General features: G+C 44.2%; 1 long non-coding RNA gene across 1 annotated transcript; it reads right to left on the reverse strand.

The window, feature by feature from the left end:
* Positions 1–1,993: 1,993 nt before the first annotated feature.
* On the reverse strand, positions 1,994–4,947 carry LOC128751748 (uncharacterized). Its single transcript, XR_008413293.1, has 3 exons — positions 4,903–4,947; positions 4,757–4,825; positions 1,994–2,080 (listed from the first exon to the last, which is right to left on the reverse strand). It is a non-coding gene; the product is annotated as an uncharacterized LOC128751748 (long non-coding RNA).
* Positions 4,948–23,922: the final 18,975 nt, after the last annotated feature.

Here is a 23,922-nt window from a genome sequence, read left to right on the forward strand (position 1 = left end):
GATCTTTTCATGCACACACACACACACAAGTATTTCTTTCTTTTTGTTTTGGTATCCGGGGCGATGTCCGCGGCTTGTCTGTGGTTGCTGGCTGTGCTGATGGTGTCGGCGACGGTGGCTGTGGAGGTGCGGATAGCCCAGATGCCGACGTCGAGTCTTCAGCAGGGAACGGTCCGGATAGTAGATCCAGAGGTACTGAGGAAACCGGCGTCGATGTCTCCCACAAAGGCCAAGACCCAGAGGGGAGAGCTGAAACAGAATACCGACAACAACACAAATGTAAATACAATCTAGAAGCAAGACCTCGGATAGCAGTTAATATGATATTAATATAAACAGAGTGTAAATGTAGGGATCTACTAAGGATCAACATTTAAAGCGTAAAAACAAATAGTAAATCACTAGTGTATACTCTCATTAAACCACTTTACAATAAGTAAAATCACGACCTCTAGTGGACGCCGTCGTTAAACCACATTACAGTTAGTAAAATCGCGACCTCTAGTGGCCGCCGTCGTTAAAGCACATTACAATTAGTAAAATCACGATCTCTAGTGGCCGCCGTCGTTAAAGCACATTACAATTAGTAAAATCACGACCTCTAGTGGCCGCCGTCGTTAAAGCACATTACAGTTAGTAAAATCACGACCTCTAGTGGCCGCCGTCATTAAAGCACATTACAGTTAGTAAAATCACGACCTCTAGTGGCCGCCGTCGTTAAAGCACATTACAGTTAGTAAAATCACGACCTCTAGTGGCCGCCGTCGTTAAAGCACATTACAATTAGTAAAATCACGACCTCTAGTGGCCGCCGTCGTTAAAGCACATTACTGTTAGTAAAATCACGACCTCTAGTGGCCGCCGTCGTTAAAGCACATTACAATTAGTAAAATCACGACCTCTAGCGGCCGCCGTCGTTAAAGCACATTGCAGTTAGTAAAATCACGACCTCTAGTGGCCACCGTCGTTAAAGCATAGTGTAAATTAGTAATCCCGACCTCTAGTGGTCGCCATCGTTAAAGCATAGTGTGAAATAGTAATCTCGACCTCACGTGGCCGCCGTCGTTAAAGCATAGTGTGAAATAGTAATCGCGACCTCTAGTGTCCGTCGTCGTTAAAGCATAGTAGTAAAATCACAATGACGCTTAGCAGCAACAGTTACTCAAACACCTTCAATAGTAAAATGACACCGTCTAAAAGCACATAGCCGGAACATAGACAAACCGCATTACAGATAAAACACACACACACGCACACACACACGCACGCACGCACGTACGCGCGCACACACACACACACACACACACACACACAATAGCGAACATACAACCATTCAACTGATACTGAACGGTAGAGATGTGTTGAAAAAAATTGAGATTCGTATCTTACCAAACGTTGGTGTTGGTGTTGGTGTTGAAGCGACAGGTAGAAGGTGTGGCGTGCTCGTTGTCTTTGTATCTGTTTTCATGTGAAAAAATAAATAAATAAATACAGCAGTGAAACGTAAACTATCACTCCAAAATGTTTTTTCCCACCTCCTATCAGCTGAGGCGTCTGGTGAGTTAAAGAATCAACGAGCGGGTGCCCTACTCCTTCGACCTCTGACTGATTGTCTGTTTTCATACGCACAGGCGTTGAATAAAACAAGAAACATAGGTAGTTAAATATAAAATACATCGACAGACTGTGGTTAAAATACTTTTTTTTATTGAACTGAATGTTTTGCTCTCACCGTTGAACAGTTGGAGCGACCCGTTCAATGAATGATCAGCATCCACAGGGTCCGGATGACTTCCCGGTCGTGTCTGATTTCCGGGTTCCGGGTGATCTTTTCATGCACACACACACACACACACACAAGTATTTCTTTCTTTTTGTTTTGGTATCCGGGGCGATGTCCGCGGCTTGTCTGTGGTTGCTGGCTGTGCTGATGGTGTCGGCGACGGTGGCTGTGGAGGTGCGGATAGCCCAGATGCCGACGTCGAGTCTTCAGCAGGGAACGGTCCGGATAGTAGATCCAGAGGTACTGAGGAAACCGGCGTCGATGTCTCCCACAAAGGCCAAGACCCAGAGGGGAGAGCTGAAACAGAATACCGACAACAATACAAATGTAAATACAATCTAGAAGCAAGACCTCGGATAGCAGTTAATATGATATTAATATAAACAGAGTGTAAATGTAGGGATCTACTAAGGATCAACATTTAAAGCGTAAAAACAAATAGTAAATCACTAGTGTATACTGTCATTAAACCACATTACAATTAGTAAAATCACGACCTCTAGTGGACGCCGTCGTTTAACCACATTACAGTTAGTAAAATCACGACCTCTAGTGGCCGCCGTCGTTAAAGCACATTACAATTAGTAAAATCACGACCTCTAGTGGCCGCCGTCGTTAAAGCACATTACAATTAGTAAAATCACGACCTCTAGTGGCCGCCGTCGTTAAACCACATTACAGTAAGTAAAATCACGACCTCTAGTGGCCGCCGTCGTTAGAGCACATTACAGTTAGTAAAATGACGACCTCTAGTGGCCGCCGTCGTTAAAGCACATTACAGTTAGTAAAATCACGACCTCTTGTGGCCGCCGTCGTTAAAGCACATTACAATTAGTAAAATCACGACCTCTAGTGGCCGCCGTCGTTAAAGCACATTACAGTTAGTAAAATCACGACCTCTCGTGGCCGCCGTCGTTAAAGCACATTACAGTTAGTAAAATCACGACCTCTAGCGGCCGCCGTCGTTAAAGCACATTGCAGTTAGTAAAATCACGACCTCTAGTGGCTGCCGTCGTTAAAGCTAATTACAGTTAGTAAAATCACGACCTCTAGCGGCCGCCGTCGTTAAAGCACATTACAATTAGTAAAATCACGACCTCTAGTGGCCGCCGTCGTTAAAGCACATTACAGTTAGTAAAATCACGACCTCTAGTGGTCGCCATCGTTAAAGCATAGTGTGAAATAGTAATCGCGACCTCTAGTGTCCGTCGTCGTTAAAGCATAGTGGTAAAATCACAATGACGCTTAGCAGCAACAGTTACTCAAACACCTTCAATAGTAAAATGACACCGTCTAAAAGCACATAGCCGGAACATAGACAAACCGCATTACAGATAAAACACACACACACGCACACACACACGCACGGACGCACGTACGCGCACACACACACACACACACACAAGTATTTCTTTCTCTTTGTTTTGGTATCCGGGGCGATGTCCGCGGCTTGTCTGTGGTTGCTGGCGGTGCTGATGGTGTCGGCGACGGTGGCTGTGGAGGTGCGGATAGCCCAGATGCCGACGTCGAGTCTTCAGCAGGGAACGGTCCGGATAGTAGATCCAGAGGTACTGAGGAAACCGGCGTCAATGTCTCCCACAAAGGCCAAGACCCAGAGGGGAGAGCTGAAACAGAATACCGACAACAACACAAATGTAAATACAATCTAGAAGCAAGACCTCGGATAGCAGTTAATATGATATTAATATAAACAGAGTGTAAATGTAGGGATCTACTAAGGATCAACATTTAAAGCGTAAAAACAAATAGTAAATCACTACTGTATACTCTCATTAAACCACTTTACAATAAGTAAAATCACGACCTCGAGGGGACGCCGTCGTTAAACCACATTACAGTTAGTAAAATCACCACCTCTAGTATCCGCCGTCATTAAAGCACATTACAATTAGTAAAATCACGACCACTGGCGGCCGCCGTCGTTAAACCACATTACAGTTAGTAAAATCACGACCTCTAGTGGACGCCGTCGTTAAACCACATTACAATTAGTAAAATCACGACCTCTAGTGGCCGCCGTCGTTAAAGCACATTACAGTTAGTAAAATCACGACCTCTAGTGGCCGCCGTCGTTAAAGCACATTACAATTAGTAAAATCAAGACCTCTCGTGGCCGCCGTCGTTAAAGCACATAACAGTTAGTAAAATCGCGACCTCTAGTGGCCGCCGTCGTTAAAGCACATTACAATTAGTAAAATCACGACCACTAGTGGCCGCCGTCGTTAAAGCACATTACAATAAGTAAAATCACGACCTCTAGTGGCCGCCGTCGTTAAAGCACATTACAATTAGTAAAATCACGACCTCTAGTGGCCGCCGTCGTTAAAGCACATTACAGTTAGTAAAATCACGACCTCTAGCGGCCGGCGTCGTTAAAGCACATTACAGTTTGTAAAATCACGACCTCTAGCGGCCGCCGTCGTTAAAGCACATGACAATTAGTAAAATCACGACCTCTAGTGGCCGCCGTCGTTAAAGCACATTACAGTTAGTAAAATCACGACCTCTAGTGGCCGCCGTCGTTAAAGCATAGTGTAAATTAGTAATCCCGACCTCTAGTGGTCGCCATCGTTAAAGCATAGTGTGAAATAGTAATCTCGACCTTACGTGGCCGCCGTCGTTAAAGCATAGTGTGAAATAGTAATCGCGACCTCTAGTGTCCGTCGTCGTTAAAGCATAGTAGTAAAATCACAATGACGCTTAGCAGCAACAGTTACTCAAACACCTTCAATAGTAAAATGACACCGTCTAAAAGCACATAGCCGGAACATAGACAAACCGCATTACAGATAAAACACACACACACGCACACACACACGCACGCACGCACGTACGCGCGCACACACACACACACACACACACACACACACACACACAATAGCGAACATACAACCATTCAACTGATACTGAACGGTAGAGATGTGTTGAAAAAAATTGAGATTCGTATCTTACCAAACGTTGGTGTTGGTGTTGGTGTTGAAGCGACAGGTAAAAGGTGTGGCGTGCTCGTTGTCTTTGTATCTGTTTTCATGTGAAAAAATAAATAAATAAATACAGCAGTGAAACGTAAACTATCACTCCAAAATGTTTTTTCCCACCTCCTATCAGCTGAGGCGTCTGGTGAGTTAAAGAATCAACGAGCGGGTGCCCTACTCCTTCGACCTCTGACTGATCGTCTGTTTTCATACGCACAGGCGTTGAATAAAACAAAAAACATAGGTAGCTAAATATAAAATACATCGACAGACTGTGGTTAAAATACTTTTTTTTATTGAACTGAATGTTTTGCTCTCACCGTTGAACAGTTGGAGCGACCCGTTCAATGAATGATCAGCATCCACAGGGTCCGGACGACTTCCCGGTCGTGTCTGATTTCCGGGTTCCGGGTGATCTTTTCATGCACACACACACACACACACACACAAGTATTTCTTTCTTTTTGTTTTGGTATCCGGGGCGATGTCCGCGGCTTGTCTGTGGTTGCTGGCTGTGCTGATGGTGTCGGCGACGGTGGCTGTGGAGGTGCGGATAGCCCAGATGCCGACGTCGAGTCTTCAGCAGGGAACGGTCCGGATAGTAGATCCAGAGGTACTGAGGAAACCGGCGTCGATGTCTCCCACAAAGGCCAAGACCCAGAGGGGAGAGCTGAAACAGAATACCGACAACAATACAAATGTAAATACAATCTAGAAGCAAGACCTCGGATAGCAGTTAATATGATATTAATATAAACAGAGTGTAAATGTAGGGATCTACTAAGGATCAACATTTAAAGCGTAAAAACAAATAGTAAATCACTAGTGTATACTGTCATTAAACCACATTACAATTAGTAAAATCACGACCTCTAGTGGACGCCGTCGTTTAACCACATTACAGTTAGTAAAATCACGACCTCTAGTGGCCGCCGTCGTTAAAGCACATTACAATTAGTAAAATCACGACCTCTAGTGGCCGCCGTCGTTAAAGCACATTACAATTAGTAAAATCACGACCTCTAGTGGCCGCCGTCGTTAAACCACATTACAGTTAGTAAAATCACGACCTCTAGTGGCCGCCGTCGTTAGAGCACATTACAGTTAGTAAAAAAACGACCTCTAGTGGCCGCCGTCGTTAAAGCACATTACAGTTAGTAAAATCACGACCTCTTGTGGCCGCCGTCGTTAAAGCACATTACAATTAGTAAAATCACGACCTCTAGTGGCCGCCGTCGTTAAAGCACATTACAGTTAGTAAAATCACGTCCTCTGGTGGCCGCCGTCGTTAAAGCACATTACAGTTAGTAAAATCACGACCTCTAGCGGCCGCCGTCGTTAAAGCACATTGCAGTTAGTAAAATCACGACCTCTAGTGGCTGCCGTCGTTAAAGCTAATTACAGTTAGTAAAATCACGTCCTCTAGCGGCCGCCGTCGTTAAAGCACATTACAATTAGTAAAATCACTACCTCTAGTGGCCGCCGTCGTTAAAGCACATTACAGTTAGTAAAATCACGACCTCTAGTGGTCGCCATCGTTAAAGCATAGCGTGAAATAGTAATCGCGACCTCTAGTGTCCGTCGTCGTTAAAGCATAGTAGTAAAATCACAATGACGCTTAGCAGCAACAGTTACTCAAACACCTTCAATACTAAAATGACACCGTCTAAAAGCACATAGCCGGAACATAGACAAACCGCATTACAGATAAAACACACACACACGCACACACACACGCACGGACGCACGTACGCGCACACACACACACACACACACAAGTATTTCTTTCTCTTTGTTTTGGTATCCGGGGCGATGTCCGCGGCTTGTCTGTGGTTGCTGGCGGTGCTGATGGTGTCGGCGACGGTGGCTGTGGAGGTGCGGATAGCCCAGATGCCGACGTCGAGTCTTCAGCAGGGAACGGTCCGGATAGTAGATCCAGAGGTACTGAGGAAACCGGCGTCAATGTCTCCCACAAAGGCCAAGACCCAGAGGGGAGAGCTGAAACAGAATACCGACAACAACACAAATGTAAATACAATCTAGAAGCAAGACCTCGGATAGCAGTTAATATGATATTAATATAAACAGAGTGTAAATGTAGGGATCTACTAAGGATCAACATTTAAAGCGTAAAAACAAATAGTAAATCACTACTGTATACTCTCATTAAACCACTTTACAATAAGTAAAATCACGACCTCGAGGGGACGCCGTCGTTAAACCACATTACAGTTAGTAAAATCACCACCTCTAGTAGCCGCCGTCATTAAAGCACATTACAATTAGTAAAATCACGACCACTGGCGGCCGCCGTCGTTAAACCACATTACAGTTAGTAAAATCACGACCTCTAGTGGACGCCGTCGTTAAACCACATTACAATTAGTAAAATCACGACCTCTAGTGGCCGCCGTCGTTAAAGCACATTACAGTTAGTAAAATCACGACCTCTAGTGGCCGCCGTCGTTAAAGCACATTACAATTAGTAAAATCACGACCTCTAGTGGCCGCCGTCGTTAAAGCACATTACAATTAGTAAAATCACGACCTCTAGTGGCCGCCGTCGTTAAAGCACATTACAGTTAGTAAAATCCCGACCTCTAGTGGCCGCCGTCATTAAAGCACATTACAGTTAGTAAAATCACGACCTCTAATGGCCGCCGTCGTTAAAGCACATTACAGTTAGTAAAATCACGACCTCTAATGGCCGCCGTCGTTAAAGCACATTACAATTAGTAAAATCACGACCTCTAGCGGCCGCCGTCGTTAAAGCACATTGCAGTTAGTAAAATCACGACCTCTAGCGGCCGACGTAGTTAAAGCACATTACAGTTAGTAAAATCACGACCTCTAGCGGCCGCCGTCGTTAAAGCACATTACAATTAGTAAAATCACGTCCTCTAGTGGCCGCCGTCGTTAAAGCACATTTCAGTTAGTAAAATCACGACCTCTAGTGGCCGCCGTCGTTAAAGCATAGTGTAAAATAGTAATCCCGACCTCTAGTGGTCGCCGTCGTTAAGGCACAGTGTGAAATAGTAATCGCGACCTCTAGTGCCCGTCGTCGTTAAAGCATAGTAGTAAAATCACAATGACGCTTAGCAGCAACAGTTACTCAAACACCTTCAATAGTAAAATGACACCGTCTAAAAGCACATAGCCGGAACATAGACAAACCGCATTACAGATAAAACACACACACACGCACACACACACACACGCACGCACGTACGCACGTACGCACGTACGCGCACACACACACACACACACACACACAATAGCGAACATACAACCATTCAACTGATACTGAACGGTAGAGATGTGTTGAAAAAAATTGAGATTCGTATCTTACGTTGGTGTTGGTGTTGGTGTTGAAGCGACAGGTAGAAGGTGTGGCGTGCTCGTTGTCTTTGTATCTGTTTTCATGTGAAAAAATAAATAAATAAATACAGCAGTGAAACGTAAACTATCACTCCAAAATGTTTTTTCCCACCTCCTATCAGCTGAGGCGTCTGGTGAGTTAAAGAATCAACGAGCGGGTGCCCTACTCCTTCGACCTTTGACTGATCGTCTGTTTTCATACGCACAGGCATTGAATAAAACAAAAAACATAGGTAGTTAAATATAAAATACATCGACAGACTGTGGTTAAAATACTTTTTTTTTATTGAACTGAATGTTTTGCTCTCCCCGTTGAACAGTTGGAGCGACCCGTTCAATGAATGATCAGCATCCACAGGGTCCGGATGACTTCCCGGTCGTGTCTGATTTCCGGGTTCCGGGCGATCTTTTCATGCACACACACACACACAAGTATTTCTTTCTTTTTGTTTTGGTATCCGGGGCGATGTCCGCGGCTTGTCTGTGGTTGCTGGCTGTGCTGATGGTGTCGGCGACGGTGGCTGTGGAGGTGCGGATAGCCCAGATGCCGACGTCGAGTCTTCAGCAGGGAACGGTCCGGATAGTAGATCCAGAGGTACTGAGGAAACCGGCGTCGATGTCTCCCACAAAGGCCAAGACCCAGAGGGGAGAGCTGAAACAGAATACCGACAACAACACAAATGTAAATACAATCTAGAAGCAAGACCTCGGATAGCAGTTAATATGATATTAATATAAACAGAGTGTAAATGTAGGGATCTACTAAGGATCAACATTTAAAGCGTAAAAACAAATAGTAAATCACTAGTGTATACTCTCATTAAACCACTTTACAATAAGTAAAATCACGACCTCTAGTGGACGCCGTCGTTAAACCACATTACAGTTAGTAAAATCGCGACCTCTAGTGGCCGCCGTCGTTAAAGCACATTACAATTAGTAAAATCACGATCTCTACTGGCCGCCGTCGTTAAAGCACATTACAATTAGTAAAATCACGACCTCTAGTGGCCGCCGTCGTTAAAGCACATTACAATTAGTAAAATCACGACCTCTAGTGGCCGCCGTCGTTAAAGCACATTACAGTTAGTAAAATCACGACCTCTAGTGGCCGCCGTCATTAAAGCACATTACAGTTAGTAAAATCACGACCTCTAGTGGCCGCCGTCGTTAAAGCACATTACAGTTAGTAAAATCACGACCTCTAGTGGCCGCCGTCGTTAAAGCACATTACAGTTAGTAAAATCCCGACCTCTAGTGGCCGCCGTCGTTAAAGCACATTACAATTAGTAAAATCACGACCTCTAGCGGCCGGCGTCGTTAAAGCACATTACAGTTAGTAAAATCACGACCTCTAGCGGCCGCCGTCGTTAAAGCACATTGCAGTTAGTAAAATCACGACCTCTAGTGGCTGCCGTCGTTAAAGCTAATTACAGTTAGTAAAATCACGACCTCTAGCGGCCGCCGTCGTTAAAGCACATTACAATTAGTAAAATCACGTCCTCTAGTGGCCGCCGTCGTTAAAGCACATTACAGTTAGTAAAATCACGACCTCTAGTGGTCGCCATCGTTAAAGCATAGTGTGAAATAGTAATCGCGACCTCTAGTGTCCGTCGTCGTTAAAGCATAGTAGTAAAATCACAATGACGCTTAGCAGCAACAGTTACTCAAACACCTTCAATAGTAAAATGACACCGTCTAAAAGCACATAGCCGGAACATAGACAAACCGCATTACAGATAAAACACACACACACGCACACACACACGCACGGACGCACGTACGCGCACACGCACACACACACACACAAGTATTTCTTTCTCTTTGTTTTGGTATCCGGGGCGATGTCCGCGGCTTGTCTGTGGTTGCTGGCGGTGCTGATGGTGTCGGCGACGGTGGCTGTGGAGGTGCGGATAGCCCAGATGCCGACGTCGAGTCTTCAGCAGGGAACGGTCCGGATAGTAGATCCAGAGGTACTGAGGAAACCGGCGTCAATGTCTCCCACAAAGGCCAAGACCCAGAGGGGAGAGCTGAAACAGAATACCGACAACAACACAAATGTAAATACAATCTAGAAGCAAGACCTCGGATAGCAGTTAATATGATATTAATATAAACAGAGTGTAAATGTAGGGATCTACTAAGGATCAACATTTAAAGCGTAAAAACAAATAGTAAATCACTAGTGTATACTCTCATTAAACCACTTTACAATAAGTAAAATCACGACCTCGAGGGGACGCCGTCGTTAAACCACATTACAGTTAGTAAAATCACCACCTCTAGTAGCCGCCGTCATTAAAGCACATTACAATTAGTAAAATCACGACCACTAGCGGCCGCCGTCGTTAAACCACATTACAGTTAGTAAAATCACGACCTCTAGTGGACGCCGTCGTTAAACCACATTACAATTAGTAAAATCACGACCTCTAGTGGCCGCCGTCGTTAAAGCACATTACAGTTAGTAAAATCACGACCTATAGTGGCCGCCGTCGTTAAAGCACATTACAATTAGTAAAATCACGGCCTCTCGTGGCCGCCGTCGTTAAAGCACATAACAGTTAGTAAAATCGCGACCACTAGTGGCCGCCGTCGTTAAAGCACATTACAATTAGTAAAATCACGACCTCTAGTGGCCGCCGTCGTTAAAGCACATTACAATAAGTAAAATCACGACCTCTAGTGGCCGCCGTCGTTAAAGCACATTACAATTAGTAAAATCACGACCTCTAGTGGCCGCCGTCGTTAAAGCACATTACAGTTAGTAAAATCACGACCTCTAGTGGCCGCCGTCATTAAAGCACATTACAGTTAGTAAAATCACGACCTCTAGTGGCCGCCGTCGTTAAAGCACATTACCGTTAGTAAAATCACGACCTCTAATGGCCGCCGTCGTTAAAGCACATTACAATTAGTAAAATCACGACCTCTAGCGGCCGCCGTCGTTAAAGCACATTGCAGTTAGTAAAATCACGTCCTCTAGCGGCCGACGTCGTTAAAGCACATTACAGTTAGTAAAATCACGACCTCTAGCGGCCGCCGTCGTTAAAGCACATTACAATTAGTAAAATCACGTCCTCTAGTGGCCGCCGTCGTTAAAGCACATTTCAGTTAGTAAAATCACGACCTCTAGTGGCCGCCGTCGTTAAAGCATAGTGTAAAATAGTAATCCCGACCTCTAGTGGTCGCCGTCGTTAAGGCACAGTGTGAAATAGTAATCGCGACCTCTAGTGCCCGTCGTCGTTAAAGCATAGTAGTAAAATCACAATGACGCTTAGCAGCAACAGTTACTCAAACACCTTCAATAGTAAAATGACACCGTCTAAAAGCACTTAGCCGGAACATAGACAAAGCGCATTACAGATAAAACACACACACACGCACACACACACACACGCACGCACGCACGCACGTACGCACGTACGCGCACACACACACACACACACACACAATAGCGAACATACAACCATTCAACTGATACTGAACGGTAGAGATGTGCTGAAAAAAATTGAGATTCGTATCTTACGTTGGTGTTGGTGTTGGTGTTGAAGCGACAGGTAGAAGGTGTGGCGTGCTCGTTGTCTTTGTATCTGTTTTCATGTGAAAAAATAAATAAATAAATACAGCAGTGAAACGTAAACTATCACTCAAAAATGTTTTTTCCCACCTCCTATCAGCTGAGGCGTCTGGTGAGTTAAAGAATCAACGAGCGGGTGCCCTACTCCTTCGACCTCTGACTGATCGTCTGTTTTCATACGCACAGGCGTTGAATAAAACAAAAAACATACGTAGTTAAATATAAAATACATCGACAGACTGTGGTTAAAATACTTTTTTTTATTGAACTGAATGTTTTGCTCTCACCGTTGAACAGTTGGAGCGACCCGTTCAATGAATGATCAGCATCCACAGGGTCCGGATGACTTCCCGGTCGTGTCTGATTTCCGGGTTCCGGGTGATCTTTTCATGCACACACACACACACAAGTATTTCTTTCTTTTTGTTTTGGTATCCGGGGCGATGTCCGCGGCTTGTCTGTGGTTGCTGGCTGTGCTGATGGTGTCGGCGACGGTGGCTGTGGAGGTGCGGATAGCCCAGATGCCGACGTCGAGTCTTCAGCAGGGAACGGTCCGGATAGTAGATCCAGAGGTACTGAGGAAACCGGCGTCGATGTCTCCCACAAAGGCCAAGACCCAGAGGGGAGAGCTGAAACAGAATACCGACAACAACACAAATGTAAATACAATCTAGAAGCAAGACCTCGGATAGCAGTTAATATGATATTAATATAAACAGAGTGTAAATGTAGGGATCTACTAAGGATCAACATTTAAAGCGTAAAAACAAATAGTAAATCACTAGTGTATACTCTCATTAAACCACTTTACAATAAGTAAAATCACGACCTCTAGTGGACGCCGTCGTTAAACCACATTACAGTTAGTAAAATCGCGACCTCTAGTGGCCGCCGTCGTTAAAGCACATTACAGTTAGTAAAATCACGACCTCTAGTGGCCGCCGTCGTTAAAGCACATTACAATTAGTAAAATCACGACCTCTAGTGGCCGCCGTCGTTAAAGCACATTACTGTTAGTAAAATCACGACCTCTAGTGGCCGCCGTCGTTAAACCACATTACAATTAGTAAAATCACGACCTCTAGCGGCCGCCGTCGTTAAAGCACATTGCAGTTAGTAAAATCACGACCTCTAGTGGCCACCGTCGTTAAAGCATAGTGTAAATTAGTAATCCCGACCTCTAGTGGTCGCCATCGTTAAAGCATAGTGTGAAATAGTAATCTCGACCTCACGTGGCCGCCGTCGTTAAAGCATAGTGTGAAATAGTAATCGCGACCTCTAGTGTCCGTCGTCGTTAAAGCATCGTCGTAAAATCACAATGACGCTTAGCAGCAACAGTTACTCAAACACCTTCAATAGTAAAATGACACCGTCTAAAAGCACATAGCCGGAACATAGACAAACCGCATTACAGATAAAACACACACACACGCACACACACACGCACGCACGCACGTACGCGCGCACACACACACACACACACACACACACACAATAGCGAACATACAACCATTCAACTGATACTGAACGGTAGAGATGTGTTGAAAAAAATTGAGATTCGTATCTTACCAAACGTTGGTGTTGGTGTTGGTGTTGAAGCGACAGGTAGAAGGTGTGGCGTGCTCGTTGTCTTTGTATCTGTTTTCATGTGAAAAAATAAATAAATAAATACAGCAGTGAAACGTAAACTATCACTCCAAAATGTTTTTTCCCACCTCCTATCAGCTGAGGCGTCTGGTGAGTTAAAGAATCAACGAGCGGGTGCCCTACTCCTTCGACCTCTGACTGATCGTCTGTTTTCATACGCACAGGCGTTGAATAAAACAAAAAACATCGGTAGTTAAATATAAAATACATCGACAGACTGTGGTTAAAATACTTTTTTTTATTGAACTGAATGTTTTGCTCTCACCGTTGAACAGTTGGAGCGACCCGTTCAATGAATGATCAGCATCCACAGGGTCCGGATGACTTCCCGGTCGTGTCTGATTTCCGGGTTCCGGGTGATCTTTTCATGCACACACACACACACGCACACAAGTATTTCTTTCTTTTTGTTTTGGTATCCGGGGCGATGTCCGCGGCTTGTCTGTGGTTGCTGGCTGTGCTGATGGTGTCGGCGACGGTGGCTGTGGAGGTGCGGATAGCCCAGATGCCGACGTTGAGTCTTCAGCAGGGAACGGTCCGGATAGTAGATCCAGAGGTACTGAGGAAACCGGCGTCGATGTCTCCCACAAAGGCCAAGACCCAGAGGGGAGAGCTGAAACAGAATACCGACAACAATACAAATGTAAATACAATCTAGAAGCAAGACCTCGGATAGCAGTTAATATGATATTAATATAAACAGAGTGTAAATGTAGGGATCTACTAAGGATCAACATTTAAAGCGTAAAAACAAATAGTAAATCACTAGTGTATACTGTCATTAAACCACATTACAATTAGTAAAATCACGACCTCTAGTGGACGCCGTCGTTTAACCACATTACAGTTAGTAAAATCACGACCTCTAGTGGCCGCCGTCGTTAAAGCACATTACAATTAGTAAAATCACGACCTCTAGTGGCCGCCATCGTTAAAGCACATTAAAATTAGTAAAATCACGACCTCTAGTGGCCGCCGTCGTTAAACCACATTACAGTTAGTAAAATCACGACCTCTAGTGGTCGCCGTCGTTAGAGCACATTACAGTTAGTAAAATGACGACCTCTAGTGGCCGCCGTCGTTAAAGCACATTACAGTTAGTAAAATCACGACCTCTAGTGGCCGCCGTCGTTAAAGCACATTACAATTAGTAAAATCACGACCTCTAGTGGCCGCCGTCGTTAAAGCACATTACAGTTAGTAAAATCACGACCTCTCGTGGCCGCCGTCGTTAAAGCACATTACAGTTAGTAAAATTACGACCTCTAGCGGCCGCCGTCGTTAAAGCACATTGCAGTTAGTAAAATCACGACCTCTAGTGGCTGCCGTCGTTAAAGCTAATTACAGTTAGTAAAATCTCGACCTCTAGCGGCCGCCGTCGTTAAAGCACATTACAATTAGTAAAATCACGACCTCTAGTGGCCGCCGTCGTTAAAGCACATTACTGTTAGTAAAATCACGACCTCTAGTGGTCGCCATCGTTAAAGCATAGTGTGAAATAGTAATCGCGACCTCTAGTGTCCGTCGTCGTTAAAGCATAGTAGTAAAATCACAATGACGCTTAGCAGCAACAGTTACTCAAACACCTTCAATAGTAAAATGACACCGTCTAAAAGCACATAGCCGGAACATAGACAAACCGCATTACAGATGAAACACACACACACGCACACACACACGCACGTACGCGCACACACACACACACACACACAAGTATTTCTTTCTCTTTGTTTTGGTATCCGGGGCGATGTCCGCGGCTTGTCTGTGGTTGCTGGCGGTGCTGATGGTGTCGGCGACGGTGGCTGTGGAGGTGCGGATAGCCCAGATGCCGACGTCGAGTCTTCAGCAGGGAACGGTCCGGATAGTAGATCCAGAGGTACTGAGGAAACCGGCGTCAATGACTCCCACAAAGGCCAAGACCCAGAGGGGAGAGCTGAAACAGAATACCGACAACAACACAAATGTAAATACAATCCAGAAGCAAGACCTCGGATAGCAGTTAATATGATATTAATATAAACAGAGTGTAAATGTAGGGATCTACTAAGGATCAACATTTAAAGCGTAAAAACAAATAGTAAATCACTAGTGTATACTCTCATTAAACCACTTTACAATAAGTAAAATAACGACCTCTAGTGGACGCCGTCGTTAAACCATATTACAGTTAGTAAAATCACGACCTCTAGTAGCCGCCGTCGTTAAAGCACATTACAATTAGTAAAATCACGACCTCTAGCGGCCGCCGTCGTTAAACCACATTACAGTTAGTAAAATCACGACCTCTAGTGGACGCCGTCGTTAAACCACATTACAATTAGTAAAATCCCGACCTCTAGTGGCCGCCGTCGTTAAAGCACATTACAATTAGTAAAATCACGACCTCTAGTGGCCGCCGTCGTTAAAGCACATTACAGTTAGTAAAATCACGACCTCTAGTGGCCGCCGTCATTAAAGCACATTACAGTTAGTAAAATCACGACCTCTAGCGGCCGCCGTCGTTAAAGCACATTACAGTTAGTAAAATCACGACCTCTAGTGGCCGCCGTCGTTAAATCACATTACAATTAGTAAAATCACGACCTCTAGCGGCCGCCGACGTTAAAGCACATTGCAGTTAGTAAAATCACGGCCTCTAGCGGCCGACGTCGTTAAAGCACATTACAGTTAGTAAAATCACGACCTCTAGCGGCCGCCGTCGTTAAAGCACATTACAATTTGTAAAATCACGTCCTCTAGTGGCCGCCGTCGTTAAAGCACATTACAGTTAGTAAAATCACGACCTCTAGTGGCCGCCGTCGTTAAAGCATAGTGTAAAATAGTAATCCCGACCTCTAGTGGTCGCCGTCGTTAAGGCACAGTGTGAAATAGTAATCGCGACCTCTAGTGTCCGTCGTCGTTAAAGCACAGTAGTAAAATCACAATGACGCTTAGCAGCAACAGTTACTCAAACACCTTCAATAGTAAAATGACACCGTCTAAAAGCACATAGCCGGAACATAGACAAACCGCATTACAGATAAAACACACACACACGCACACACACACGCACGCACGCACGTACGCGCACACACACACACACACACACACACACACACACAATAGCGAACATACAACCATTCAACTGATACTGAACGGTAGAGATGTGTTGAAAAAAATTGAGATTCGTATCTTACCAAACGTTGGTGTTGGTGTTGGTGTTGAAGCGACAGGTAGAAGGTGTGGCGTGCTCGTTGTCTTTGTATCTGTTTTCATGTGAAAAAATAAATAAATAAATACAGCAGTGAAACGTAAACTATCACTCCAAAATGTTTTTTCCCACCTCCTATCAGCTGAGGCATCTGGTGAGTTAAAGAATCAACGAGCGGGTGCCCTACTCCTTCGACCTCTGACTGATCGTCTGTTTTCATACGCACAGGCGTTGAATAAAACAAAAAACATAGGTAGTTAAATATAAAATACATCGACAGACTGTGGTTAAAATACTTTTTTTTTATTGAACTGAATGTTTTGCTCTCACCGTTGAACAGTTGGAGTGACCCGTTCAATGAATGATCAGCATCCACAGGGTCCGGATGACTTCCCGGTCGTGTCTGATTTCCGGGTTCCGGGTGATCTTTTCATGCACACACACACACACACACACACACAAGTATTTCTTTCTTTTTGTTTTGGTATCCGGGGCGATGTCCGCGGCTTGTCTGTGGTTGCTGGCTGTGCTGATGGTGTCGGCGACGGTGGCTGTGGAGGTGCGGATAGCCCAGATGCCGACGTCGAGTCTTCAGCAGGGAACGGTCCGGATAGTAGATCCAGAGGTACTGAGGAAACCGGCGTCGATGTCTCCCACAAAGGCCAAGACCCAGAGGGGAGAGCTGAAACAGAATACCGACAACAATACAAATGTAAATACAATCTAGAAGCAAGACCTCGGATAGCAGTTAATATGATATTAATATAAACAGAGTGTAAATGTAGGGATCTACTAAGGATCAACATTTAAAGCGTAAAAACAAATAGTAAATCACTAGTGTATACTGTCATTAAACCACATTACAATTAGTAAAATCACGACCTCTAGTGGACGCCGTCGTTTAACCACATCACAGTTAGTAAAATCACGACCTCTAGTGGCCGCCGTCGTTAAAGCACATAACAGTTAGTAAAATCACGACCTCTAGTGGCCGCCGTCGTTATAGCACATTACAATTAGTAAAATCACGACCTCTAGTGGCCGCCGTCGTTAAAGCACATTACAATTAGTAAAATCACGACCTCTAGTGGCCGCCCTCATTAAAGCACATTACAGTTAGTAAAATCACGACCTCTAGTGGCCGCCATCGTTAAAGCACATTACAGTTAGTAAAATCACGACCTCTAGTGGCCGCCGTCGTTAAAGCACATTACAATTAGTAAAATCACGACCTCTAGCGGCCGCCGTCGTTAAAGCACATTGCAGTTAGTAAAATCACGACCTCTAGCGGCCGGTGTCGTTAAAGCACATTACAGTTAGTAAAATCACGACCTCTAGCGGCCGCCCTCGTTAAAGCACATTACAATTAGTAAAATCACGACCTCTAGTGGCCGCCGTCGTTAAAGCACATTACAGTTAGTAAAATCACGACCTCTAGTGGCCGCCGTCGTTAAAGCATAGTGTAAATTAGTAATCCCGACCTCTAGTGGTCGCCATCGTTAAAGCATTGTGTGAAATAGTAATCTCGACCTCACGTGGCCGCCGTCGTTAAAGCATAGTGTGAAATAGTAATCGCGACCTCTAGTGTCCGTCGTCGTTAAAGCATAGTAGTAAAATCACAATGACGCTTAGCAGCAACAGTTACTCAAACACCTTCAATAGTAAAATGACACCGTCTAAAAGCACATAGCCGGAACATAGACAAACCGCATTACAGATAAAACACACACACATGCACACACACACGCACGCACGCACGTACGCACGCACGCGCACACACACACACACACACACACACACACAATAGCGAACATACAACCATTCAACTGATACTGAACGGTAGAGATGTGTTGAAAAAAATTGAGATTCATATCTTACCAAACGTTGGTGTTGGTGTTGGTGTTGAAGCGACAGGTACAAGGTGTGGCGTGCTCGTTGTCTTTGTATCTGTTTTCATGTGAAAAAATAAATAAATAAATACAGCAGTGAAACGTAAACTATCAATCCAAAATGTTTTTTCCCACCTCCTATCAGCTGAGGCATCTGGTGAGTTAAAGAATCAACGAGCGGGTGCCCTACTCCTTCGACCTCTGACTGATCGTCTGTTTTCATACGCACAGGCGTTGAATAAAACAAAAAACATAGGTAGTTAAATATAAAATACATCGACAGACTGTGGTTAAAATACTTTTTTTTTATTGAACTGAATGTTTTGCTCTCACCGTTGAACAGTTGGAGCGACCCGTTCAATGAATGATCAGCATCCACAGGGTCCGGATGACTTCCCGGTCGTGTCTGATTTCCGGGTTCCGGGTGATCTTTTCATGCACACACACACACACACACACACACAAGTATTTCTTTCTTTTTGTTTTGCTATCTGGGGCGATGTCCGCGGCTTGTCTGTGGTTGCTGGCTGTGCTGATGGTGTCGGCGACGGTGGCTGTGGAGGTGCGGATAGCCCAGATGCCGACGTCGAGTCTTCAGCAGGGAACGGTCCGGATAGTAGATCCAGAGGTTCTGAGGAAACCGGCGTCGATGTCTCCCACAAAGGCCAAGACCCAGAGGGGAGAGCTGAAACAGAATACCGACAACAACACAAATGTAAATACAATCTAGAAGCAAGACCTCGGATAGCAGTTAATATGATATTAATATAAACAGAGTGTAAATGTAGGGATCTACTAAGGATCAACATTTAAAGCGTAAAAACAAATAGTAAATCACTAGTGTATACTGTCATTAAACCACATTATAATTCGTAAAATCACGACCTCTAGTGGACGCCGTCGTTTAACCACATTACAGTTAGTAAAATCACGACCTCTAGTGGACGCCGTCGTTAAAGCACATTACAGTTAGTAAAATCACCACCTCTAGTGGCCGCCGTCGTTAAAGCACATTACAATTAGTAAAATCACGACCTCTAGTGGCCGCCGTCGTTAAACCACATAACAGTTAGTAAAATCACCACCTCTAGCGGCCGCCGTCGTTAAAGCACATTACAGTTAGTAAAATCACGACCTCTAGCGGCCGCCGTCGTTAAAGCACATTACAGTTAGTAAAATCACGACCTCTAGCGGCCGCCGTCGTTAAAGCACATTACAATTAGTAAAATCACGACCTCTAGTGGCCGCCGTCGTTAAAGCATAGTGTAAAATAGTAATCCCGACCTCTAGTGGTCGCCATCGTTAAAGCATAGTGTGAAATAGTAATCACGACCTCACGTGGCCGCCGTCGTTAAAGCATAGTGTGAAATAGTAATCGCGACCTCTAGTGTCCGTCGTCGTTAAAGCATAGTAGTAAAATCACAATGACGCTTAGCAGCAACAGTTACTCAAACACCTTCAATAGTAAAATGACACCGTCTAAAAGCACACAGCCGGAACATAGACAAACCGCATTACAGATAAAACACACACACACGCACACGCACGCACGCACGCACGTACGCACACACACACACACACACACACAATAGCGAACATACAACCATTCAACTGATACTGAACGGTAGAGATGTGTTGAAAAAAATTGAGATTCGTATCTTACCAAACGTTGGTGTTGGTGTTGGTGTTGAAGCGACAGGTAGAAGGTGTGGCGTGCTTGTTGTCTTTGTATCTGTTTTCATGTGAAAAAATAAATAAATAAATACAGCAGTGAAACGTAAACTATCACTCCAAAATGTTTTTTCCCACCTCCTATCAGCTGAGGCGTCTGGTGAGTTAAAGAATCAACGAGCGTGTGCCCTACTCCTTCGACCTCTGACTGATCGTCTGTTTTCATACGCACAGGCGTTGAATAAAACAAAAAACATAGGTAGTTAAATATAAAATACATCGACAGACTGTGCTTAAAATACTTTTTTTTTATTGAACTGAATGTTTTGCTCTCACCGTTGAACAGTTGGAGCGACCCGTTCAATGAATGATCAGCATCCACAGGGTCCGGATGACTTCCCGGTCGTGTCTGATTTCCGGGTTCCGGGTGATCTTTTCATGCACACACACACACACACACACAAGTATTTCTTTCTTTTTGTTTTGGTATCCGGGGCGATGTCCGCGGCTTGTCTGTGGTTGCTGGCGGTGCTGATGGTGTCGGCGACGGTGGCTGTGGAGGTGCGGATAGCCCAGATGCCGACGTCGAGTCTTCAGCAGGGAACGGCCCGGATAGTAGATCCAGAGGTACTGAGGAAACCGGCGTCGATGTCTCCCACAAAGGCCAAGACCCAGAGGGGAGAGCTGAAACAGAATACTGACAACAACACAAATGTAAATACAATCTAGAAGCAAGACCTCGGATAGCAGTTAATATGATATTAATATAAACAGAGTGTAAATGTAGGGATCTACTAAGGATCAACAGTTAAAGCGTAAAAACAAATAGTAAATCACTAGTGTATACTCTCATTAAACCACTTTACAATAAGTAAAATCACGACCTCTAGTGGACGCCGTCGTTAAACCACATTACAGTTAGTAAAATCACGACCTCTAGTGGACGCCGTCGTTAAACCACATTACAATTAGTAAAATCACGACCTCTAGTGGTCGCCGTCGTTAAAGCACATTACAGTTAGTAAAATCACGACCTCTAGTGGCCGCCGCCGTTAAAGCACATTACAATTAGTAAAATCACGACCTCTAGTGGCCGCCGTCGTTAAAGCACATAACAGTTAGTAAAATCACGACCTCTAGTGGCCGCCGTCGTTAAAGCACATTACAATTAGTAAAATCACGACCTTCGTATCTTACCAAACGTTGGTGTTGGTGTTGGTGTTGAAGCGACAGGTAGAAGGTGTGGCGTGCTCGTTGTCTTTGTATCTGTTTTCATGTGAAAAAATAAATAAATAAATACAGCAGTGAAACGTAAACTATCACTCCAAAATGTTTTTTCCCACCTCCTATCAGCTGAGGCATCTGGTGAGTTAAAGAATCAACGAGCGGGTGCCCTACTCCTTCGACCTCTGACTGATCGTCTGTTTTCATACGCACAGGCGTTGAATAAAACAAAAAACATAGGTAGTTAAATATAAAATACATCGACAGACTGTGGTTAAAATACTTTTTTTTTATTGAACTGAATGTTTTGCTCTCACCGTTGAACAGTTGGAGCGACCCGTTCAATGAATGATCAGCATCCACAGGGTCCGGATGACTTCCCGGTCGTGTCTGATTTCCGGGTTCCGGGTGACCTTTTCATGCACACACACACACACACACACACACACACACACACACACACACACACACACACATACGCATGTATATACACTTAATAAATACCGCTATTCTTTACCTAGTTATCGTAATTATGATTAGAATCGCTGTCTCCTTCTCACCAATGACTCGCGCCGGTCCTGTCTTCCGTGCCGAATTAACCGTCGCTTACGGCTCAGAGAGCGTTGGTTACTCCCCTTCGATCGATTTCCTGTACTCGGCCCCGGACGAACTCGTCCTCGCTGTCGATTATTATAATACACGGCGTGTTCTGAGCCTCGGTGCCGCTGACTTGAAGACTCGCTCTCAGATTCACAGCCGACAGATCCGCACGGGCATCTCCGTCTTCAAAAGTTACACGCATTAACCGCTCAAGCTCCTCAGCGCCGATCAGCGTCTCCGGGAAGTTATTCGCGGAGGCGATAATATCTGAAAAATAGAAGTGCGGCTGTTGTAACACATAATAGAGATATTAACAACGAATTATAAAATAATTCAATATTTTTACCAGTATCACTCTGCGTTAAATGAACGTCACACAGATGAGTGACGACGTCTGTCAATGAAAAGAGACATGGTACGTGATAAACATGGCGTAACGTTTTTATTATACTTATATATGTAAATGTAAATACATAGATACACATATATGTATATACTTATATGTATACTGTATAGATATAGATAGATGGATAGATAGATAAATATTCACCTACGACGTGCAGAGGAAGAGGCATCCATGGGTAGTCTGGAGTCCTTTTGGAAAGGAGGATGAAGTTCTGGAAGGTCTGGTCAACAGCGAAGGTTACCCCGGAACTGATGTAAAATGTGGTATGTTTCGGTGTCTGAGAAAGAGTCAGGCATAATGCCTGTTGTCACACCGCTGTTTACCCCTTTTTTAAGTATTTCCTGAGTAAGTAAAATTGCATCGTTTAAAACTCACACAGGGTGTAAAATTAAATAGACTGATTCAACAGAAACTCATATGAGTTGAATAGCTGTTTTATTTGAACTAATGCTGAAAACTAAAGTATTTCTTTCTTTTGTTTTATCCTTGTTCACTCAACCTTATTTTCTGAAAACTAAAAGTATTTCTTTCTTTTGTTTTATCCTTGTTCACTCAACCTTATTTTCTGAAAACTAAAAGTATTTCTTTCTTTTGTTTTATCCTTGTTCACTCAACCTTATTTTCTGAAAACTAAAAGTATTTCTTTCTTTTGTTCTATTCTGAAAACTAAAAGTATTTCTCAAACAAGTACAAATTATCTGTTTAAACGCATTTTGAAAAATGGTGCATGAGTTGGGTAGCTGCGTCGTTTGAACTATTAGTGAAGACTAAGAAGTGTTTTCTTTCTACTGTTTTATCTTGAAGAAATATTTCAAGAATGAAAAACTTCTTCATAAGATGTTAAATAACTTCTAAAATGTTTAAACCCGAAATAATATTGTAGCTACTAATGTGTTTTGATTATTTAGCCTGCAATGCAGAAACAGTTCAAACATTGACTAATGCTGAAAACTAAAAGTATTTCTTTCTTTTTGTTTTACCCCTTTTTTTTTTACCCACACCCCTAAGGTAATCCTCCCGGTGTCTCATCACACACCCACCCTCCCGCTGACCCTGCCTGACCCTTGCGTCTGTGAGGATGTAGCTGACCCCCACCCCCTGCATCACACAAGGGTGAAGCTACCCCTTGGACCTTCATTATTTTAATTTCCTGTTGATATAAAAATGGGGAGGGTAATTATTTTAATTTCTTTTTGATATAAAAAGGGGTGGGGTTTATTACTTCCGGAAGGGGAGGGTTTTATTACTCCCGGGGGACCATCAATCATACAGATTTGACATATAGTGGTCTCCTTCATCTCTCTGTCTATTTATAGAATCCCAAATCAAAAAATGCAGAGGAAAACATGAACTCAGCGGCAGATGGTTCCTGTGAGCATGTTTACAAATCAGGTTTCAGCACAGTCTGAGGTGCAAGAGAGACAAGGTTTCCCACCTCCCTGCCTGTTACCATCTGCAGCTCTCTGTACTCTCTGGGCACCGAGCGAGCAACACGCGCCAAAACTGCACACATTAAAAACGCAGCTCAAGATTGCATGACGCTTATTGACTCAGTGCT

This window comes from Synchiropus splendidus, unplaced genomic scaffold (genome assembly GCF_027744825.2).
Source record: "Synchiropus splendidus isolate RoL2022-P1 unplaced genomic scaffold, RoL_Sspl_1.0 HiC_scaffold_21, whole genome shotgun sequence".
Classification (NCBI taxonomy): Eukaryota; Metazoa; Chordata; class Actinopteri; order Syngnathiformes; family Callionymidae; genus Synchiropus; species Synchiropus splendidus.